Source organism: Gymnoscopelus braueri (genome assembly GCF_963280865.1).
Source record: "Gymnoscopelus braueri genome assembly, chromosome: 21".
In the NCBI taxonomy this organism is placed as follows: domain Eukaryota; kingdom Metazoa; phylum Chordata; class Actinopteri; order Myctophiformes; family Myctophidae; genus Gymnoscopelus; species Gymnoscopelus braueri.
In genome coordinates this window covers 13,588,934-13,597,553 of record NC_137623.1, presented here as the reverse complement: position 1 = coordinate 13,597,553, position 8,620 = coordinate 13,588,934, and positions in this window count along the sequence as shown.

Sequence of the window (8,620 nt, the reverse complement as noted above, 5' to 3'; positions counted from 1 at the left end):
AATGTACAATTATACTGAGGCACACTTGCAGTCTTGCACACAAATACCCTCTTTGAACAATGTGTGATTTGTTTTTCTTTTTTTTATAACTGTGTATAGCAATTCACTCTTTTCATTATGCAGATTTGTCTTGGTAGGCAAACAGCTTCAAATTAAATAAATTGTGTTTACAAACAAATGACAAGTGTTCACACAGAAGTGACAGATGCAGTCAATGAGCGGTAGAAAATGTAGAAAATGTGGCAAAAATAAATAAATAAAAATACCATGACAATAAAATGAATACATTTACTCTCCATGAAAGGAGTAAAATATGCCAATTACCATATTCGTCCTTAAGTGGGTCCCGGGAACAAAATATTTGAGATGGGGGTCCATGGCCAAATACACATTTTGGGGGTCCTTGGCATGAAACGTTTGAGAACCACTGCACTAATTCACAAGTTTCACTATAGCTCTGTGAGGTGCTTGTGATGAAAACCGGTATTAAACCCATTTGTCAAAGTTGCAGTGAAAATGTTTGCTGCAAAAACAAAATCTGTTTAATTTCCTGACTTTTGATACACAGAAATATATAAATTAACTAAAGTTTCCATACTAGTGGAGTAAAAGTACAATATTTGCCTCTGTGAAGTAGTAGAGAAGTAAAAGTATTGAAAATTTCAGACATTCCTGAAAAGTGTACTAACGATTAAATGTAAAGCCACACCTACTGGAGACCTGGCACTTGAGCCCCATTTTAAACTCTGTTGTGCTGGGCAAAAGGCTGATCTAAAAGCTAACATGATCCATTTCCGAATGCGTCCAAAACAGGGACACCAGAGGTTAATGTGGACGGTCAGCACCAGGTCTTGTGCCACAGAACCTGCCATGCTGACAGGTGAGGTCAGACAAGGTCGAGGAAACCTTGGTGAGAGACCAATACACGTTAAAGTTCAGTTAACATTAATTTTAATCAATACACTTCAAAGTTCAGGTAATACTTAAAAAAATATATATACATTACAATATGTGCATAGATCAATTCTTGTGAACTGAACTTTTGCCTTGCAAAGAAACTGGGCAGTATAGGCAAGTAAGGCCCAATTTCTTCCCAACATGGCTTTGTGCATAGAGTCCATACAATTCATTGGGGAAAAAATCTAACTGTATGCTGATGCTGTATGCTGATGACTCAGTTTCCTTCCACACTCTAACTACACAACAAAAACAGGTCCCCGACATTAAAAAAGGCAAAGGTTTAAAATCCTAACAGGAGTTGTTACTCGACAAAACTTGCAGAATCAGAAACTTCACCTTCTAACGTCCGTTTGTTCTTGTAAAAGTAGTGCAAGTTCATATGAAAACCCAGAATCCAGCCCAACAGCCTTAAAGGGCTAGTTCACCCCCCCCAAAATGACTTTTGACTTTTCATCAGGCAGAGGAACTACATGACCCCGAGTCTCTGGATGCGTTAGATGTGATGTGTGACAGAATCCGAGGTGGTCTTCGCCGCCTCGTCTCCTGGATCCAGGATTAGAGCCATGCAGCTCTGTACTACTGCCCCAGTCAGTGGGGAGGCGATGTGGCGCTGTGTACGACCCGTCTCATGGTTGTTTGGTAGATGTTAAGAGATGATGGCTCCCATGAATGAGGCACGGTTTCGGCCGGTCTGAACCGGGCCTGGTGAAAAAAAAGTAATCAAATGTTTCACTTAAGTAAAAGTATCAATACTGCAATGTTGAAATGCTCTTTTTACAAGTTAAAAGTACGGAATTCAAAATTTAATTTAGTAAAAGTATTGGTGTCAAAATATACTTAAAGTACATAAGTAGAAAGTACTCATTATGCAGAATGTCCCATTTCACGAGTTTTTAAACGTATGCAAATCTTTTGAAAATAGATCTACAAGCTTCGGATTGCGAGCTTGTAGATCGGCTATCTTCAAATTGAGTAAGAGTACAAAAGTATTGGTATCAAAATGTACTCAAGTACCAAAAGTAGAAAGTACTCATTTTGCAGAATATCCTATTTCACCTATTTTTCAAATATAAAGATCTTTTGAAAATAGCAGATCTATAAGTTCGCAACACGTTGTGAGCTGACAGACATAGGGCTGAAGTGGTTAATGCATGTTTTTTTATAATAATCTAAATCGCCAAAGTAACTAGAGTTTTCAAATAGTAGAGTAAAAGCACAATATTTGAGATTCAGTAGAGTAGAAGTAAAATTATTGAAAATACTCAAGTAAAGAAAATAATTAATTGGACTCGAGTACAGTACTTGAGTAAAATGTACGGAATTACTATGTGGTGTAAAGTAACTGTGGAACATGATCATAGCAACAAAAAAAACTGAGTAAATATGGGCATCAGTCACTCTTACTTCAGTTAGTTTGCAGTGGTGGCTTGAAGGGGCTGCTCTGGACTTGCCGACTAAACAAAGGAGAAACAAATTCATGTTACAATTAAATCACAACTTTTGATCGAATCTTATTTTAACAGTTGTGCAAAAAACTACAGAGGTACAGTTATACAATAATGCTAAAAGGATAACACAAAGAACCTGAAGGCTTGTTTCCATTGTGGTACCGTGTATTCAATTCATCAAGACAACACTATACATGTTCATCTTATTGGACTGAGTCATTACTTAAGGCAGTGTTTATCAACCCTGGCAATCGGACCTTTTTTGGGCCGTGAGTAATGCTACGGTGTGCCGCGCCGTTTGAAGGTGTGAAAAAGAACACATTATATTTATAATGGTCAAGCTTGAGCAGACTGCCGACCACATAATCAACACTGTTCTCTATAGACCACCTTCAGAGGAGGGCCTCGTCCTAGCGGGATCAGAGACGAGGTTGTGCCTGAACGACACTGAGTTGTACAATTGATGACAATACACGAGTAATCAGAAAACAACCTGTGATAGGTCTTATTTTATATTCCTAAACCGATTTTATGACAAAGGTCGCAATCGTTCAGAAATGGTGTTTGTTCATAAGCTGGTCCAACTGACTCTGACTGCAATGCATTCCATCGAACTTCCGGTTCCAGTTGGCCTCCAGTGTCTCCCATGTGTCAAACTTACACCTTAGCGTCCCTTCCTTGATCTTTCTTCCTTGCCCAGAATAGGGATGCTGTTTAATAGGAAAATGTATAATTGAGAACATTACAGCACACAGGTTAAGTTGCTCTTCTAACCTGTAGTTGGCCCAGCCTTCTTTTGACTCAGAAACAGAAACTCTCAGGGGCTGAAAAGTACAGAGAATACAATTACAATCAAAAACTGTGGGGGGGGGGGGGGGGGCAAGGTAAACACTCTCAGAGAACAATTCAAATCAATTAAATAAGGCTGGGTTGTGATAATAGCAGGCACATCACCCTGACCCCATTTGACCTGAGTGGAACACAACGGTTGTTTCCCCTATATGCATTAAGCAGTGGCCACCCCTTAAATCCGACCGCCACAGTATGATAAAATAAAAAAAAACATTAAAAAAAAATATATATATATATATATATTATTTATTTATTTATTTTTAATCATGGACATGGCAGATTACGGTTGGCTTTGAATTCACGGATATAACCGTGAATGGCAGGTAAAGTGTAAAGTGTAAAGTAAGAAGTGTGAGTACAGTCTATACTACTTAGTCTAATAATGTACAATGTAATATGTACAATGTAAATATAAATTAGCCATTACTGCGTAGATAGAGGTGCCTCTGCCAGGTGTGGGGCCCCCAGCCTTCACCCCCTCATTCTGGAGGATGCTTTGCAGCGCAGCAGGGTCTGGGGAGAACTGCACTGAATTTGTTGGTCCTTTAAGAAATGTAAAAAGGGCATACAGTCAGCACCGATAATAATTTCTGAAACCCCTTAGAGTGATATTGTTGGAGTATATCGTTTATCTGACACTATGAAATACTATAATACTGACAAGCACCACTACACACCACAGGATGAATTCTGTTCCTGAATTAATATTATTGGTTCATTATGTTTTACTGTGGAGTTGTAAACAAAGCAATGATATTAGGTCTCAACTATTCAATAACTCAAAGTCGTTACTCGTTGTAACGTTACCCAGTCTAGTCGAGTCCCATTTGTCGTCAGTGGTGGGAAAAGTATTCACAAGTTTTACTTAAGTAAAAGTATCAATACTGCAATGTAGAATTTGTAGAAATTTACTTGAGTAAAAAGTATTGGTATCAAAATGTACTTAAAGTACCAAAAGTAGAAAGTACTAATTATGCAGAAGGTCCCATTGCAAGTTTTCAAATGTATAAAAATCTTTAGAAAATAGCAGTTACAAGCTCACAATGCCTCGCATCGCTCACAATCTCACAATATTGTGAGCTTAAGCGATCGGCTATTTTCAAATGGCCGAAATTGTATATATGGCTGACGTGGTCAATGTATGTTTTGTAATTGTAATAATAATCAAAATCTACAAAAGTAACTAAAGTTTTTAAATAGTTGTAGTGCAGTAAAAGTACAATATTTGCCTCTGAGATGTAGTGGAGTAATAGTACAGAAAATTGGAAATACTCCACTAAAGTAAAAAAAACGCAACATTTTACTTAAGTACAGTATTTTTTGAGTACAAGTACTTAGTTACTTTACACCACTGTTTGTTGTCTAGGGTAACGTTAGCTCTGGTCCATAGCGTTAGATTCTAATGCTATGGACCAGAGCTAACGTCCTCATTTAGAGATGGGGGTTCACGATAGGGCTTTCACCAACTAGTCGACTAGTCGACTAGTATAACCACTAGTCGACTCTGTTGGTACTAGTCGAATAGTTGAAAAAAAAAAAAAAAATTTTAATGCCATAGTAATGGCCCGTCTTACTATTATTATTATCCTCCTGACTTTATTTTTTATCAAAAGTATGCCCAATAAAAGCCTATTATTGGGCAATGGGGATCCTTGGAGACGCTGCTGTGGTGCTGTGCTGCTGTGCCAGAAGCGCTTCCCTTAAAACGGTGTGGGTGCAGGAAACGGCATAAAAATAAGGGCAGGAGGATAATAATAATAGTAATATAGTTGTAGGGGGGCATTAAAACAATGCCCCCCCCTAAAAAAAAAAAAAAACTTTATTTTTTTTTATTTAATTTTTTTAATGTTAATTTCGACTAGTCGACTACTAATTGGTCAAAACAGTCGACTCACACAAATCATTAGTTGTGAATGCCCTAGTTCACGACCAAATACATATCATTTTGGGGGTAAATACATATCATTTTGGGGGTCCTTGACATGGAAAGGTTTGAGCACCACTGATAAAGCAAAGCAATATAGGCTACGTTTTTTCAAAACAATGTTAGGATTCTAACGGTTAGAAGGAGCTAGGAGAACTACGAACGCTATGGACCAGAGTTAAGAGTCAAGAACAAAAATATCATTTATTTTTTACTTTTGAAAACAAAGACAGTAACTTACCTTTAATTTCTAAATGGCATCAATGATTATTCCAGATTATATTAATGAATCGATAATGTGTAGAGATTTAAAGTTCCTGCTGAGTGAGTGAGGCTTCATTCAGTACCAGCTGGTATGAATGATGACTGAGTGGTGGCTGAGTGAGTGGCTAACTAGTACAGTAGGTGGAGCCAGGCTGGTGATTTAAATGTTTCTTAAAGGAGTAGTTCACCCCAAAAATTACTTATTTTCTATCAATCAGAATCAGAATCAGAATCAGAATCAGAATCAGAATCAGTTTTATTGTCACATCACAGGTTTACAAGGTGATGTGCATCAATTGCACACTAGTGCAGGAACAAACCCTCAAAAAGAGCCTTAGTTTTTGAGATACCCCTCCCCGGAGTAGAACAAAACGGGACATAGTTTTTTCACATCTTTAGGATGTCCCCTTCGTGAAATGGATTGTCCCAAGTTTTACTTTTACTGCAAAGGTCATGAAATTGATCAATGAAGTGACTCACCACATAGGCAAAAAAACGCCTACCCTGAAAGTGGGAGTTCCAAGTAAATCCTCTGTCATTTTTAGTAGAGGCCCTAGGAGGGGTCCACGTGCGACTGCTTATTTTTTTTTCTAGTTTAGATTTTTGGCATCCATAGGACCTCTAATATTGGGATTTTGATGATCCCAAGAAAAAAAGTGGTCCCAAGTGTGTTTTTTTCAATGTTTTATTACCCCTATGAGACCTGGGAGATGGCTGGCTGGAACGCCGGCGAGAGTGTCTTTCGGAGACTGTGGAACGCTCAAATTTAGACGTAGCCCAAAGATAGAGATACCATTTGATTCCAGACAACCTCAGGTTTCCAATGAGAGCAACCTTTTCATGCTACCTTGTCAGGAAGGGGGCTAAAAACCTAATGATTCAAAGTTAAGACAACATTTTGGCGAGGGAAAAACGACCATCACCATTTTCCAAATGGTCCCTTGAGCTGTCACCTCAATATATGTGAATGGAAATGGGTTAAATGGATACCTACAAGCCTCCCCTGTACAGACATGTCACATTTATGCCAATCTCATGCAGTTTTGGGCAAGAACCATGCAGTGTTTTGCATGCAGTACAAATATGTAATTTCCGCCTATTGTAAAAAGGAGACCACTTTACTGCATCTATAGCTGTATGAGACCACTGTACTGTATCTATAGCTGCATGAGACCACTGTACTGTATCTATAGCTGCATGAGACCACTGTACTGTGTATATATAGCTGCATGAGACCACTGTACTGTATCTATAGCTGCATGAGACCACTGTACTGTATCTAGACCACTGTGCTGAATCTATAAACCACTGTACTGCATATATAGACCATTGTACTGCATTTATAGACCACATACATTGACCACTGTACTGTATATAATATACATATACTGCAACTCAACACAACTTAAAACAAATATTTATAAAGCACATTTAACATGACCAGGTCACCCAAAGTGCTGCACAGGTCGCCACGAAGGCTCGGTAGATGCAGTACAGTGGTCCACAGATGCACTAGAGTAGTCTACAGATGCACTCGAGTGGTCTACAGATGCATTATAGGCGTCCACAGTGGTCTACAGATGCACTAGAGTGGTCTACAGATGCACGACAGTGGTCTACAGATGCACTAGAGTGGTCTACAGACACACTAGAGTGATCTACAGATGCACTAAAGTGGTCTACAGACACACTAGACTGGTCTACAGATGCACTAGAGTGGTCTACAGACACACTAGAGTGGTCTACAGATGCACGACAGTGGTCTACAGACACACTACACTGGTCTACAGATGCACTAGAGTGGTCTACAGATGCACTAGAGTGGTCTACAGATGCACTAGAGTGGTCTACAGACACACTAGAGTGGTCTACAGATGCACTAAAGTGGTCTACAGACACACTACACTGGTCTACAGATGCACTAGAGTGGTCTACAGATGCACTAGAGTGGTCTACAGATGCACTAGAGTGGTCTACAGATGCACTAGAGTGGTCTACAGATGCACTAGAGTGGTCTACAGACGCACTAGAGTGGTCTACAGACACACTAGAGTGGTCTACAGATGCACTAGAGTGGTCTACAGATGCACTAGAGTGGTCTACAGATGCACGACAGTGGTCTACAGATGCAGTACATGGTCTACATATGCACTACAATGTGTCTGTCGACCACTCTAGTGTGTCTGTAGACCACTATCGTGCATCTGTAGACCACTCTAGTGCATCTGTAGACCACTCTAGTGTGTCTGTAGACCACTATCGTGCATCTGTAGACCACTCTAGTGCATCTGTAGACCACTCTAGTGTGTCTGTAGACCACTCTAGTGCATCTGTAGACCAGTGTAGTGTCTGTAGACCACTTTAGTGCATCTGTAGACCACTCTAGTGTGTCTGTAGACCACTCTAGTGCATCTGTAGACCAGTGTAGTGTGTCTGTAGACCACTTTAGTGCATCTGTAGACCACTCTAGTGTGTCTGTAGACCACTCTAGTGCATCTGTAGACCAGTGTAGTGTCTGTAGACCACTTTAGTGCATCTGTAGACCACTCTAGTGTGTCTGTAGACCACTCTAGTGCATCTGTAGACCAGTGTAGTGTGTCTGTAGACCACTTTAGTGCATCTGTAGACCACTCTAGTGTGTCTGTAGACCACTCTAGTGCATCTGTAGACCAGTCTAGTGTGTCTGTAGACCACTTTAGTGCATCTGTAGATCACTCTAGTGTGTCTGTAGACCACTCTAGTGCATCTGTAGACCACTGTCGTGCATCTGTAGACCACTCTAGTGCATCTGTAGACCACTGTGGACGCCTATAATGCATCTGTAGACCACTCGAGTGCATCTGTAGACTACTCTAGTGCATCTGTGGACCACTGTACTGCATCTACCGAGCCTTCGTGGCGACCTGTGCAGCACTTTGGGTGACCTGGTCATGTTAAATGTGCTTTATAAATATTTGTTTTAAGTTGTGTTGAGTTGCAGTATAGTGGTCTATATTAGATACAGTACAGTGGTCAATGTATGTGGTCTATAAATGCAGTACAATGGTCTATATATGCAGTACAGTGGTTTATAGATTCAGCACAGTGGTCTAGATACAGTACAGTGGTCTCATGCAGCTATAGATACAGTACAGTGGTCTCATGCAGCTATATATACAGTACAGTGGTCTCA